This window comes from Cupressus sempervirens, chromosome 3 (assembly GCF_028749045.1).
Source record: "Cupressus sempervirens isolate cs-2001-9-10 chromosome 3, ASM2874904v1, whole genome shotgun sequence".
NCBI lineage: Eukaryota > Viridiplantae > Streptophyta > Pinopsida > Cupressales > Cupressaceae > Cupressus > Cupressus sempervirens.
Window position 1 is genome coordinate 267,974,710 of NC_143120.1, and position 16,659 is coordinate 267,991,368.

At 32.8% G+C, this 16,659-nt stretch overlaps 1 pseudogene; it reads left to right on the forward strand.

Moving 5' to 3' along the window:
* LOC149565937 (uncharacterized) overlaps positions 1 to 16,659 on the forward strand; it is a 289,704-nt pseudogene that overhangs the window by 119,629 nt on the left and 153,416 nt on the right.

Here is a 16,659-nt window from a genome sequence, read left to right on the forward strand (position 1 = left end):
CTTCCCTATAGTGAGGAACAAGGGAGTTACAATATTGTGCTTAGTTTTGGTACCCAGGTATAGTTACCTCTTGAACCATGCATGGAAATGTCAAACATTGATGATAAGTGGAAGGGATTTCTTGCATATCATGAATCCATTATCTACCTACTAAGATGTTGTAAGTCAATTTCAAGTCTAGGACTTGGAAAATGGTTTCTATCATAACGTGGCACCCCTCTATTGGTAAGATGACCATGCCCTTAGAAGATCTCTATTCATCATCATAATCCTTAATTGTGATCTTTTTCTTGGGATCAAAAACATCCTCTATATATCGTAGTACTTTTACTAGGTTTAGCATGAAAATATTTAGACCGGCCTCAATGTTAACCAAAGCTCTCTCCACTCAATTCCTGTTTATCAACGCTTCAATGTGTAATGGGGAGTTTTGTGGATGGGTGAAGGACATGTTGTCTTGTGCTAAGAATGATACATAGTGAGGGGCAATAAGGTTGCTCACCATGTTTTGGAATATATTAACATCAAGATCATTGGGAACTAAGGCTTTGGTGAGTATCCCCTTGTGCTCTGGGAATATTTGCAACAATTCAAAAATGAAAATATGGGTAGGAGTTTTCAATAGTTGGTTAACGAAACTATATTTGGATATGGTGGAACTTGTTGTGGCTTGGTCTGAACTAGTGGCTTCCCCTAATAGAATCACTTTAGAGGCTTGACCTTGGGTGACAACATTCAAGGTTTTTTTCTTATGCTTATCTTTGACCACGATGACATTGATTGTCATTAAATCCATTGATTATGCTAATTGTGTTGTCATAATTATGAGCATAGTTGACTTTTTCATTAGAGGATATGATCTAGTTACTTTTGGAAGACTCACCTTTCTCATGATTTGTGAATGGATTTTTAAAGGCCATGTGATCCTCATTATTGTGAACATGGTGTACTTCAATCGTCTCATCATCAATTAGTTTCTAAATGTCTCCTTTAAGGGCATAACAATTATTGGTGAGGTTCCCTCGATTCTAATGATAAGTACCAAAAAATTCATTCCATCATGATGGTTTGACTTGTGGTTCATATAGTTTAGCTTATAGTAATACAATAATCTCATCAACTAAGAGTGTTTGTAAATCTCTTTCATATGTATCACCTATGGATGCGTATACCTTAGGTATGTTGGTAGACTTATATCCTCTTAAGGGAGGAGCTTGGTTGTATGCTACTTGTTGATTGGATTTTTTTAGCATTGGAGAAGTAGTTGTATTTCATTGATAGAATAGATGAATGTTCTCTTGTTTTGGTGGGTTTTGTCTAGTATACATGTTGGTGTTATTGACAGTTGGGTATTATTAATTTGGATAGGGGTGAGGTTGTGGTTTAACATGATTTTCTTCTACCACCCTGTCATTTACCATGTTTTTATTATTACTTCTCCACCTTGATTTATGTTTATTGCTCTATTAGTTAGATGAGTTGTGTGGTTGTGAGGATTTCTTAGAAAACCTTTGTCATCTTTTGATGGCTTGATGATATCATTTCTTAGCAAGGTCTCTTCTACTTTGTAGAGGATATTGAAGCTACAACCTATACTTCATAGGTTTGGAGACGATATTGATGAAAATATCCATTTTTCTTTGTCTGGGATATCCCAACGGTATTTGGAAAAGGTATGCCTCCACCCTTGTAAGAAAACATTAAAGGACTCTCCTAGGAGTTGTTTGTGTTGCATAATTCAATCATAGTGACTTCCCTTTCAATGTTGTATGAGTATTGTGGAGTGAAAATTGAAGCTAGTTTGTCAAATCACTTGATATTGGAGGGGACCTTTGAGAGCCACTCCATGGCTTGTCCTCCCAAGATTCTAGGGAATATTCACATAAGGTAGCTCATGTCATGCATGAATTCCATAATTAAAATATAGAATTATTAGAGCTAATCTCGAGGATCAAGTGTGCCAAAATACTTGTCATATTTTTGTATTTGCATGTTCTATGGAAAAGGTGTTAAGGTGACACTTCTATCAAATGAGAGAGGGTATACCTTCTCAAGCTAAATTCAGCCAGTTGGAATTTCCCTCATTTCATTCTTTCCATTTCCAATTGTAAATCTTGAAGTTTCTGAGGGACAACCTCTTAGGGTGATTCTTCTTGATCCCTTTTGAAGTTAGATGTATCAAATTCAGAGGGTAATTTTGCACCTTGTTGTTCCAATTATAGAAAGTAACTTTCTTTATGTCATTCAAGTATATTTTATATTATATCAAGAAGTTCAGGATTTTGTTAGAGATCCTCGATCTTTGTTTCTGGGCTATTTTCACCCCAAGCTTGAGATGAACCCATTTTGTTGGCGGGTTCTAAGTATTGCTAGTTGAAGAAGGGTAATTCTTCAGCAAAGTTGGCAAATAAGAAATCAATATGTAACATGCTCAATGATATTTGGAGATTTTGTAGATTTTCTGGTTTATTTTTCTATTCTAGTACTTACTCGTATGGGCAATCTTTTTGTTTCATTTTGTTTTGTAGCTACACCAATTTTGTAGAATGGCATGAGATGTGGATGAGATCGCTCTAATTCTTCTCCATTTTGATGGTTTGAGGATTTTTTTAAGACCACAATGTACTAAAGTGTCAAGTTATGTTTTGAAAGAAATTTTAGTAATGTGGATGATGATAAGACTCAATTTTGTGAAGCTAGGTAAGGGAAGGATGTGTATTTCCTTTCATATCTGACTTGATGTATGGAGTTGAGGTAATGATGTCTATTGGATAAAATTACCTATGTAGGGTTAGAATATTTCTTTCTTGATCTTAAAGATGGTGGTCACTTTTAGAGTTTCTTAATTTTGCATACTGTGAATGAAGAAAAAGGGAATGCAGACATGTTCTTTGTTTATGGACATTTTGCATGCAGATAGCCTCTTTTTACAAATTTTTCTTAGATGCACTATAGGAATCCTTAAATGTGCTATTTAATTGCTCAAGTGTGACATTTTATGTCATGCCAAGTATTCTTCTTCATTTTAAGAGCAATATTTTTAAATACAGATATGTTATTAAAATGTTTAGACACAATGTTTTATCTATTGAATGTGATGTTCTATCTATCAAGTGTATTGTTACAGGATGAAAATGCCTTCAACAATTGATCACTTGTATTGTTTTAGGTTTTAAATGTGTTATTTCAATGTGTATTGTAGTGTTTATGTCCAGTTCAAGGTTGGTTTATAGTCATGTTTGAATTAGCTAGGAGGATTGTAATCTAGAGTTCATTAACATGTATTAAACAAGAACATCCAATCACAGTAATGCAAAGAAAATGGAATATTCAATGCGCAAACCTATAAAAAGAAATGGCCTCCTAAAAATAATTAGCTATAGCTAGTGATTATAAGGTTTTCGTGTTTATCTAATAATGTTTGAATTTACCTCTCTTGTGAAAGAGAGCTTCCCACCAACGTGATGGAGGTTTGGTGCAATCTCTTGTGAGACTACTAGAGGAAGGCTATGTTTCAAACATGATTGGCTTGTATTCAGTTAGGAATATAATATGGAAGTCTTTCCCTCTCACCATTCATGCTAAGGAAAATCTTGGGAGGTAGGCCTTCTATAGCTAAATAAACTACCTATGAGAAATAGAAATTGGAAGCAGGTTTGGGAGTTTGATCATGTTAAAAGAGTGAGATCATATCCCTACTACTCCAACCTCTCAAACACACCAAGAAAGATGTTTAATTATGAGCCTTTAACTATGAAGACAAGAGGCTCCTATTTAGTCTACATGTTGGTTCATTCCCAAATTGATTCCTACCTACCCTTTCAAAAGGTTTGGCATTCTGATCAACTCAGTGAGTTGAGAGCATAGACCTATTTCTAAGTGGATTATAGAAATCAAACTTCTTACTAAAGCTAGGTTATGAAGTTTGAAATGCCACACTCTAATTGATAAGGGTTTTTGGACTACTTGATTCAATGCTAGCAAAGGCTAGGTCCATTTTCAGTTATCTTCATTCCCTTATATGCCATTTCAATGACCTAGAGTTCCTGTATCCTCCATAAGAGACCTGTAAATAGCTAGAAATTAGATCTTCAAGTTAAATATGAAAATTTATACCTCTAATAAAATGTGTTATAGGAATTTACATATGCATAACAAAATTATTCAAATGTGATACAAGATTAGTTAAAAGCACTAGATGAACATGTAAATGGACTAAAAGATCTAGTAAATGTACCATAAAAGAATGAAAATGCATTATAAAATAAATTAGAAGTGTTGGAACAATGTTTAGAAGCTCTGGAACATCATAAAAGTATCAGATCTGGTATTCATGAGTTCAAGAGTATCTTTGAAAGTTTGTTGTTCTTGTTATGAGTCTTCCCGAATGATGTAAAGCCTGCAAAAAGTAAAATATACATAAGAAGCAAGAGTAACACACATATCCACACATATCTACAAATAAATTCAAAGATTAGAATGAAAAGTTAAAGAACAATGAGGCTTTGAAACGAAGTCCCATGATGGATGCCAATTTGTACACGGTGGAATCATGTATTCATGAGACCTTAGTGCAAAGTGTAATCAGAATAACAATGAACTAATCTAGACCCAAGAAATCACTATTAAATAAAGATTCCACAAACATCTCATGTTTTCCTAACTATAACTACTAAAATTTCTCTCTGACCAACATCTTATTAACAAGTCTAGAACAAGAGTATGCTATTAATGTAGATCTAGGTAAGTCTATAAGAGATCTATATGAAATGCTAATTATATATAGATAATAACACTAAAATTCTATGACATGTACAAGCATAAAACTAAACAATACTAAGTGATGCTAAATAGATATCAAAATGACGCTAAATGATATCTCTAAATTCCTATAGTATGGATGCCTAAAACTTGGGTCCTTTTTCTCTTGATTTTCCCTTCTATTTATAGAATTTTAGAAGGGGGTTGGGATAAGGATCTAGATTTTACCTTTTATTGAGGATAATGGTGAAACTAAAAATATCTTATAAGACCCCAAGAAGAATAGTCTAATAGAAGTAGTTTGTGAGGATAAATAGGGATTCTTAATTCTTTAAAATTCCAAAAAGTTGAATTTGACTTTTGAGAGGATAAAAGTCTTTTTGTTGATTTATTAAATGTTGCATTTATTTTCAACTTTTGTCTTTACATTTTTCCTTTTTATTTTATTTTATGATTTTATGAATTGATTTTCTTCTTTAAAAGAGACAAAGATATTAATTTTATGTGTATGGTTGATTTCAAATATCCACTTTATCTTTCTAAAACAAAGGGTGGAGTGGTTGAATTTATAGATAGAATGCAATATTTGATTGATTTTATCACTAGGAATGATCTTCAAGATATTGATCTTTAGGGAATCCCCTTTATCTAGTCAAACAACACAAAATATGAGGACCTCATCCAAGACCAACTGGGAAAGCTTATTGTCTCAGCTAACTGGTAATAGTTTATGACTTCTACTTTCTCAAGTCTTCCTCAAACTATTTCTAATCATGCCCCAATTTTGATCAACTGGATTGATGGTCTTTTCTATGGGCAACAACCATTTCACTATGAAGTTATGTGGCAATTCTATCCTGATTTTAGGAACTATATCACTGAGTGGTGGAGCATCACTTTAGAAAGTACAAATATGTATAGATTGGTTTTAAAAAAATTGAAAATATTAGAAGGAACATGATAGACTAGAGTAAAAAAATTGCTGATATTTTTAAGAAAAAAAGAGAAATTGAAGGAAATTTTGTTAGAATTTGTGAAAATAAATATGTAAACCAAAATCTTATGAAAGAGTTAGATCAAACAACATGAAATGAAATTGACACAATAACTATATGAGATCAATTAATAATGTAATTTCTTGGAGAGATAATAGCACTAATATTTCCTAATGTGTTTTATGATATATTTGATATGTATTTGAGATATAAATCACAAAGAGCTAGTATATTTATTTAGACAAGAGCTAGGAGGTGACTTGTGTTGGAATATTTCAGAATAACTGAGAGGGGTGGGGGGTGAATCAATTATCCAAGGTCCAAATGTATAAATAAAACTTTTCATGACTTAGTGAACCCATAAAACATTCATATCCATGCATGCATCCATAAGGTTATGCAATCACTAAAACTTGTAGGTTACTATAAAATCAACTTGCATAAATGTAAAGCATGAAACATAATAGATTCATCAACACAGTTTACACAATGATTTATATGGAAACCCAATTTGGGAAAAACCACCAGTAACATGCTACTCCTTTTCACTTTTTTGAAGTGATGCCTTGTGAAAGGCCAACCCTGTTAAAGGTTATAATAAACATTGTTAAATGTCGCTCGATTAAGGGATTTCAATCACCCAATTAGAAGTGAGCCTTGTTAGAGGACTTTAGGCCATTCACTAGGAATGCCACTCGATTAAAGGATTTAAAAATGACTATTAGGTCAACCTTAATCCAAAGGATTTACCCTAGACTAATACAATTGTTAGAGAGTAACAGTAGAGCTTTTATTTGATACAACTTACAACTTCTCTTGTAGAATATAGATCTCTATTTAGTCCTCAATTATGCTTGGCCTTAATATTTTGTAGCTTTGGTTGCTTGTTCACCCTTGAAGCATTCATCTCCTTAAGCCTTCTTGCTTAACATGCCATTGTAGATTCTCCTCTTAAGTCACTTGATGAAGCAAAACCCCTAACTCCTTCTCTTCCTTAGGTTCTCGCACATGCCAACTTTTGCTTGACCAGACATTCCTATAAATAAGAAATTAGGATACTTTCCCACTCATTTTCCATCATCAAAATTAGGGTTTGGATGGATTGAATAGGATATAGTATATCTACCCCATATCTTGTATCTCTTCTAGAAATTTCTCCTAGAATCTATTTGAATTCACCTCAAAAATAGTTTACATCAAGTTCTATGCCACCAACTCATCAACCTTATCTTCTTCCTAGTTCACAAGTTTCAAGAAAACAAATTTATTAGCTTACATTCGGCTAATCTTTGATCTTTAACATAATGCAACAACTCGACATTATCAACCTTCTGATGCTCGACACATACTTCGTTGCTCCACATCTATTATGAACTCACTCATCATCAACTAAAGTTTACTGATGCTTGACATCAACTAAAATTTACTCATTATCAACTATCTTTCTTGGCATCCACTAGAATTTTCTCTTACTTGGCTCCAACTAACTTTCTGCTCAGCTTCCATTGACTTTGCTTAGCATCTACTATCCACTCGGTCAAGCTTGATAGACAAAATTTGTATAACTTGTTCTTCTAAACTTTCTAAGTGTAGCCAACATTTATAACCTTAAGTAGATTATCAATACATTGTGTCATCACTAACTTAACTAATCCTTGTACTTCATTACATAATCATAACTCAACCTTTCCTCTAGGTGCTTTTGTTACATCTTATTGATCAAATCCTCTTCATCAATCAACTAAGTGATAGTGCTTGAATCTTATAAGCAGTTCTCTTACCGACAAATAGTAGGTTTGACATTAGTGACAAAACAATGATTGAAACACATAGTCTTCTTTAACAATATCCCTCTTTTAATAATCTCTCTTCACTAATGATCTTTTAAATCAAATCCCAACAATCTCTCTCTTTGGCATTGATGGCAAACAAAACTAATCAACTAAGTCAATCAAATGATGAACAACTTGTTTAACCAAACTGACTAAGTTAAAATAGTAAAACAATACCCAAAAAAACTTGTATTAAAATTTCTCCCTCTATCAAAAACTTCCATCTCCTAATTAGGTTTAAAAAATCTTTCTTATAACTCCCTCCAAGTTCCTTCTTGTATCTCCCTCTTATTAGGTAGATTAGGATTTCTCCCTCTTTCATACATTCTTCTCCATCTCCCTCACCATACATGTGTCCTCTTCTAATTAGCAACATCAACAATTATTTGATCTCCCTCTAAGATCAATAGCACTCTCTATCTCTTTAACAACAATCTCTTGATATCTCCCTCAACATTCATAAGGAATATCTCCCTCTATGATTATACATTACTTTGATCTATCTTTTCTAGTTCTTGATCAATATCTCCTTTCTCTTTTTTGGCTCTTGATTAGTAGAATGTCTCCCTCTTAACAAAAATGCAAAAGACATATACCAAAAACTTATCATCTTTGAATATGCAGATATAAGATTTTACAATTTTTTTAGCTTCTCCCTCTGTCACCTTGCTTGTGACTATTTTTTGAAGTTTCAATTCTATGATTACTTTAGGCAACTCCTAAAGTAAAATCCTCTGCATCAATGTGTAACATATGAATATTAGCTTGTTTTTTGTAGGGCAATCCTCTTATTACTTAGATAGCCTTTGATAGGGGTATCACCCCTAATTTACCTCTTAGATACTCATGAGCATCCTTAGGTAATGGTTTTGTGAAGATATTAGCAATTTGCTCCTTTGTGTTGACATATTCCATCTTCACTTCTTTATCTTGAAGTAACTCTCTCAAGTAATGATACTTGATTTCAATGTGCTTTGTCTTTTTGTGCATCATTGAATTCTTTGATATATTTATAGCACTTGTATTATCACAATAAAGTATCACTGGCTCTATGATCTCTTCCTCCATTCCTTTGAGTATTTATTTAATCCATACAATTTTTCTGCAATTTATAGCAGTAGCAACATATTTAGCTTCAACAATAGATTTAAAAAATGCAAACTTCCTCCTCTAGTATTCCATTAAAAAATGCAGATTTAACATCCATCTGATAAACTTTGAAACCTTTGTATGCAACATAAGTAAGTAGGGTTCTTACTCCTTCCAATCTAGCAATAGGGGAAAATGTCTCCCCATAATAAATTCCTTCATAAAATCATACAAATGATTTGTATTCTTCTGGCTTTTTGATAGGTTTAACCTCATGTACTTCTATAAATTCATCAAAATTCACATTTTCACTTTCCACAATTTTGTTAGTGTTAGTATTCAGACACATATAAGCTTTGCTTCTTGTGGAGTATCCTAGGAATATACCTTCTTCACTTTTTTCATCAAGCTTTCCATTCCTAACATCATTAAGAATGTAACACTTACTTCCAAATACCTTAAAATATTTTATATTGGGTGGATATCCATACCATAGTTCAATAGGTGTTGAATGATTACCTTTCTTGATTTTCACACAATTCAAGGTATAGGCAGCAGTACTTACAACTTCTCTCCATTATTTCAAGGCAACATTCTTCTCCATCATGAGTGTTCTAGCATAGTCTATTATAGACCTGTTTCTCCTTTTAGCTATTCCATTTTATGGAGGGGTCCTAGGGGTAGATGTCTGTCTTTTGATTCCTCTGTCATTTCAAAACATCTCAAATTCATTTGATGTGAATTCTCTTCCTCTGTCAGATCTTAAACATTTTAGATTCTTAGATGTTTCTTTCTCAACCTAGCCAAGTACCACTTAAACATTTGAAAAGCATCAGATTTCTATTTCAAAAACATAACTGTCATTATCTTAGAATAATTGTTAACAAACAACATTATCTACTTATCTCCCTTGTAGCTTGGTACTTCAATTGGTCCACACAATTCAATATGAACAATCTCTAGTATTTCTTTAGAGGTGTAAGCTTTACTCTTAAAGCTTGACTATGTCATTTTTCCTAGCTAACATTATTTGCATACTACATTATCAGGCTTCTTCATCTTAGGAAAATGTCTAACTTTCTTCATGTTACTAATACTAACCAAGTTGTCAAAGTTAACATGACATAGCCTTTTGTGCCAAAGCCATACATCATCAAATTTTTCAACAAGACAAGTAGCATCTTCTATATCAAGATAGAATAGATTACTTCTAGTTTGATCGCCTTTTCCAATCGATTTCCCATTTGTGTCATATATCTTAGCAATCGTGTTTCCAAATTCAATCTTGCATCCTGAATTGTTCATTTGTGACACACTCAACAAGTTATAATTTAGTCCTTCCACATAGTAAGCATTGTCACATAAAATCTTATCTATGAGTTTGATATAACCTTTTCCGTTTATCAAATGTGGTGCATCATTACCAAATCTTACACTATTTCCATCATAATAGTTTAAGGTAATGAACTTACTTTTGTCTCCAATCATGTGATGTGAGCATCCACTATCAATGATGAATCTATCATTTTTTTTCACACAAGTCACAAGTGTAGTTGCCTCATCTTCATTAGATTCATCCTTCATTGCAACATACACCACTTCATCATCATGTTCATCAGAGTCATCTCTTGTTCCCTCTTCAACAATATAGCATGACTTCTTGCCTTTGTCTTTGTAATCTTTGTTGTCATCTTCTCTTTTGATCTTGTACTTATCACCTCCTCTGTAGTTCTTTTTCTATGTACATCTTGTAGCAATATGACCAACCTCATTGCAATTGAAACAAATAATGGGTAACTTACCTTTGAACTTGTCTTTTCCTCTATAGAATCTTTTTGCTAGTAGTGCTTACAAATGTTCAACATCTTCCTCATCTGTATCACTATCAATAAACACATATTTTATCTTTCCCTTCTTCTTTTGCTTCACCTCATCAAAGTCCTTCATTAAAAACTTAGCTTTGAAAGAAGATTCAAGACTCTTAGGTTTGTAATTATCGAAGTTAGATAGCCCAAAAGAAGTGAGTCTACCTACCAAACCTTCAAGGGTTAGATCATGTATTGGAATACATTTCAGTTCTTGAATTGTAGAAAATCTAATAGCATAAATAGGTAGTAGTGTTCTCAAGAATTTTCTTAACATAGTACCATCATCTATATGATCAATAGCTCCTCTTATTGCACTAACAACTTCTTTTATTCTAGCAACATATTGAGCAATATTTTCACCTTCTTCCATTCTCATATCATCAAACTTACCTCTGAGACTCAGATTTGTCTCTTTGAACATTTTTGTCTCCTCCATAGATGGTGGCTAGGGAATCCCACATTTTGTTTGCACTGTCAAGACCTTTGATATCATCAAATTTGGCATAGCTTGGGGTAGAGGCAATCTCCAACATCGCCTGATTGTTTTCTTTCTTCTTCTTTATATCTTTAGCAGTTAGAACTCCAACTGGATCAACATGTTCCACTAAAATGGTAGATTGTGCATGATCTCCAAGTCCTCCAAGGTGCAACTTCATCAAACTTTTCCATGCCAAAAAGTTATCTCTATTGAGCTTGGGTACTTCTCCTTTAGACATCTCGATCTTTGTGCTTCTAGTACCTTCAAACTAGTCCTCTTAAGCAAATGGCTCTAATACTAATTGCTGAAATATTTTAGAATCACTGGGGGGGGGGGGGTGAATTAGTTATCCAAGGTCTAGATGTATAAATAAAAATTTTCACAACTTAGTGAACCCATAAAATATTTATATCCATGCATGCATCCATAAGATTATGCAATCACTAAAATGTGTAGGTTAATGTCAAATCAACTTGCAGAAATGTAAAACATGAAACATAATAGATTCATCAACACACTTGACATAATGATTTATGTGGAAACCCAATTTGGAAAAAACCACCAATAACATGCTACTCCTTTTCACTATTTTGAAGTGATGCCCTGTAAAGGGCCAACCCTGTCAAAGGTTACAATACACACTGTTAAATGTGATCCAGTTAAAGGATTTCAATCACCCTATTAGAAGTGAGTCTTGTTAGAGGAATTTAGGCCATTCACTTGGAATTCCACTCGATTAAAGGATTTACAAATTACTTTTAGTTCAACCTTAATCCAAAGGATTTACCCTAAACTGATACAATTGTTAGAGAATCTTAGTAGAGCTTTGATATGATACAACTTACAACTTCTCTTGTAGATTACATATCTCTATTTAGTCCTTAATTCTACTTGGCCTTCATACTTTGTAGCTCTGATAGCTCATTCACCCTTGAAGCACTCATCTCCTTAAGCCTTCTTTCTTAACATGCCATTATAGTTTCTCCTCCTAGGTCATATGATGAAGCAAAACCCCTAACTCCTCTTGCATAGGTTCTCATGCATGAGAAATTTTTCTTCATGACAAAAAATTCCTATAAATAGAAAATTGGGATACTTTCTTGCTCATTTTTCATCGTCAAAATCAGGGTTTAGATGGATTGAGTAGGATATAGTGTATCTACCCCATATCTTGTATCTCTTCTAGAAACTTCTCCTAGAATCCATTTGAATTAACTTGAAAAATGGTTTACATCAAGTTCTTTGGCACCAACTCATCAATCTTGTCTTCCTCCTAGTTCACAAGTTTCAAGAAAACAAACTTGTCGGCTTAGATTCCGTGAATCTTGATCTTTAACATAATGCAACAACTTGACATTATCAACCTTCTAATGCTCAGCACATACTACATTGCTTGACATCTATTATGAACTAATACTCAAAATCAACTAAACTTTACTCAGAATCAACTATCTTTCTTGGCATCCACTAGAATTTTCTTTTACTCGACTACAACTGGCTTTCTGCTTAGCTTGCACTAACTTTTCTTGGCATCTACTATCCACTCGGTCAAGCTTGGCAGACAAACTTTCTATAAATTGTTCTTCTAAACTTTCTAAGTGTAGCCAACATTTGTAACTTTAAGTAGATTATCAATACATTATGTCATCAATGTCCTAACTAATCCTTGTACTTCATTACATAATCATAACTCAACCTTTCCTCTGGGTGCTTTTGTTACATCTTATTGATCAAATCCTCTTCATCAATCAACTAAGTGATAGTACTCAAATTTTATAAGCAATTGTTTTAGTGAAAAATAACAAGTTTGGCATTAGTGGAAAAACAATAATTGAAGCACATAGTCTTCTTCAACAATCTCTCTTCAATAATGATCTTTTGAATCAAATCTCAACAACTTCGACAAGATTGAGACAAGTGTCTCAACTTAGAGGAAGTAGAGTCCTAATGAAATATGTTGGAAACTACAGTTTGAATAATTTTTATGTTGTCATTGATGTCAAACCTTACTTGTGAGATAATTGATACCTAAGTAGAGTGCCATATCATTTGATTGATGAAGAGGATTTGAAAAGAAGAGATAACAAGAAGACCTGGTGGGAAGGTTGACTTATGTTGAACTACAATAGGTACTTGATTATTTGGCACATTGGAGAGATAACATGTTATTTAATCTTTACACTAATTAATTGGAGAAGAAAGTTGAATTGAAGCATAGTAGAGATGATCAATGAAGCACCAAATGCATAGGCAAAACCAAGCAATAGATTTGAAGATTAAGGAACTTATAGTGAAAATCAAGTTCTGCTAGTGTTGACCAAGTGAAAGAATAAACCAAGCAGATACAATTTTGATTGAGCATCCATAAAGACTACATATAAAAAACATTAGATTGAACAAAGACAAAGTATGTTGAGTGCGTAAAAGCACAAACCTGTGTCACCTTTTATAAAGAAAAAGGATCCCACAATGTGAACTATTCAACTTTAATGACATAAAAATGATATTTTTATTTAGAACTAGAATATGATGTAAACTAATTAAATGTGTAGAATTGGATGAATTTTATGCGTATAATTTTTTAAAAATTTTAAAGTAAGAGTTTATTCATTAAAAAAAAATTGAAGTCATGTTCTTAACTGCAAAAATTATAGGTTGTAGTTCCCATCAAACAAGTATATGCAAATCATCTTTTTTTCTCTAATTTGAAAGTATGTTATAGATGACATGTATATCTAGGGAACAAAAAAAGAAACATTAGTTTTTAGTTTAAATTTTATTTGTTATAAGTACTTGAGATCTACTTTATCAAAACAAAACATTTTTTCCTCTCATCAAAAAATCCCTTTTAAATCTACACCTTTTTAAAACTAATTGAAGAGGATTGTCTCCTCTAGGGCTAAATATTAATTTAATTTTTTTTAATTTGATGTACTATTTTTTTCTTTTTTTTAGGGATAATCTTCTTAAATGTTAAAATATCTACTTATAATTTGTTAAAATTATAACTAATCAAAATATTATGAAATTTATATAATCATAATATTGAATCCAAGATCTATAAAAGGGGATTTTAGTTTTTGAATATAAGTTGAGTTTTGATAGAGAAATGAGATTTAATCAAAACATGTTTGGAGGTCATAAAAGGTGACACAAATGTGTACTTTTACCCCAAAAAGACAATTAGTATTGATCGACTTGTCTAGTGATGACCGAGGCCAAGGAACACAATATTGACTGAGTGATAGGATTTGATAGTGTGTGAAGGAATTTAGATTCCCAGCCAATATAGCTGAATTTTTTGATTAGTCAAAGCACATGAAGGATAAGTATTGATGAGCAAGAGCATTTAATGATTGATAAACCATGTTTGTGCATTCCTAAGCGTGGATTCATATAGAAGTTTTAAGAAGTATCTAGTGTGAGGCCTCACCCTTACCCATCATAGCTCAGTTCATACACTTATTTTGACACATTATGATTCGATATGTCTGAGGCATTATTCAATGGATTGGACATTTATCTGTATTATCTATGTCATGTGATGATTACTTTAATATGCTTAATTATGTTAATTTTTGGTATTTTATGTATATCCATGTATTGGAATGGTTTATTTCAGTAAGTGATTTAGATTTATGAATATGTCATCATTTTAGATATGAAATCAATTATATTCAATCTATGTGTAGAAATGGGAAAAGTTATTGAAAATAAAGTTATAATTATTTTTCTCAATTTGATTATAAAAATCTTTTGTGTGTGTGTGTGTGTGTGTGTGTGTGTGTGTGTGTGTGTGTGTGTGATTTTATCAAACTACTGATATTCAAATTCAGCATGCAAGATATTTACCATGGAATTAATTAGAAAAATAATAATCGATCCTATGTTGAAATTGTAAAACCAAGGTTGAATCTAATGAAGAGATTCAAACCTCATTGTCAAGTGATTTAATTCGTAACTATAATATAACTTTATGTGTTAGGTTATTTCATTCTATATTTTGTGACATGTTGAATGTTTATGTAAGGTGAATTTTATAGTATCACTTGACATTTGTTATGTGCAAGTGTAAATTGACATGTCAATTAGGGTTGGCAATGTAACCCCTTAACCTAAGATTGACTTGATTAGGAGCCTAATTTAATCCCCCTTGACTAGAGTTAATTTGTAAAGTCCCACCATTAGGGTTTTTGAATTCAAATTTTCCAAGCCATTTGTAGAGGTGAAAAAGTGGTCCTAGAAGCCAATTTTAATGAAATCTAAGAGCCTTAGTGGTAGGGGTATTGGTTGGGGACCTTTTCAACACTTCTACAACTTCCTATTGACTTTAATGCCCCTCAAACTCTCATTTTCCATTTATTGCAAAAATTAACAACTTTATGATCTTTCCCAAGTCCTTACTATTGGGACTCAAAATTGCCTTCTCGATTTGAGCACCATTCCAAACTTTGAAACCCTATAAGCACTTTCTAATGCAAGTATACCCAGTTGTACTTGTGAGGCTTAAGAGTTGTTTAAGTTTCTAACAATTTGAATTCAGTGCATCTATGTGTTCCATGAAGATAAATTGCCATTTTGAGCCATTTGTAAAGTCCCGTTTTGAGCAACACCCAAATCTACATTTTTGCCTGTGTCAAACAATGACAGGAGGCTATGTTTGTAATTGAATATCTTGCACCCAATAATGTTTCATGACTTCCCACTTTGGGAGTGTTTAGTGTCCAAACCAAAGAACCTATGTTCCAAATTTTGAGTCATTTCAAATCTATTTGACTAGGTTTTGAATCCCTTAAAGTTAGTCATTTATTGTTGTCATGTTGATGCAAATTGTTCAAAATTCTAGGAGGCCCTGTTTGACTTGTTATAACTTTGACCCAGTTGACTGAAGTGATAAAAATCCTTTTACATTGCATTCTAGAGGTTAGAGACTTGCTATGTTTCATTTTTGAGCTCATGAAAAATTCGTTTAATCAATTTTTTAATGTGATTCCAAATGCAATTTTTAATTTTTTATTGGTGTCAACAAATGTAGATTTGTTGATACTCGTGTTCGACAAGTCAAAACTCAAAATCCATGATAGGTGAGATCAAATGGATTGTACCAATGTATTATACTCTTAAAATGCTTTAAGTGTGCCAAATTTCAAATCCTGACAAATCCATCTGCACACTTTCCTAGGTCAATTCTATTCGCAAAAATGTTTTTTCTGCCAGTGTTTCTAGTCTACAAATTTTGTATAGCCTACTTTGACCATTCGCCAAATGCTTCTTATTATTCATCATGAGCCCTAATCATATATTTATATTTTCCTCATGACAGTGAACCCATTCCCTAGTTTTCATGCCCCCAAGTGTTTGTTTACCCAATTATCGAAGCCAAAACAGAACGTGATTTATTATTTTCTGACATGTTTGCTTGCAGGCAGTTCTAAGAGGGAAACTTTGACAGTCAATGTCTTTTGAGTAAGAATTTTTCATGACATGAGATTTGACAGGGGAAGAGAATGTGGAGCAAAGAAGCAGTATGTCATATTTCAAAATCCGGTTAGGTGTTTTTGTCAATTTTTAAAGCCAATCAAAGGATCCCATGGCACAAAGTTGATAGTTTGCATGAAATGTTAAAAGTTAGTTTT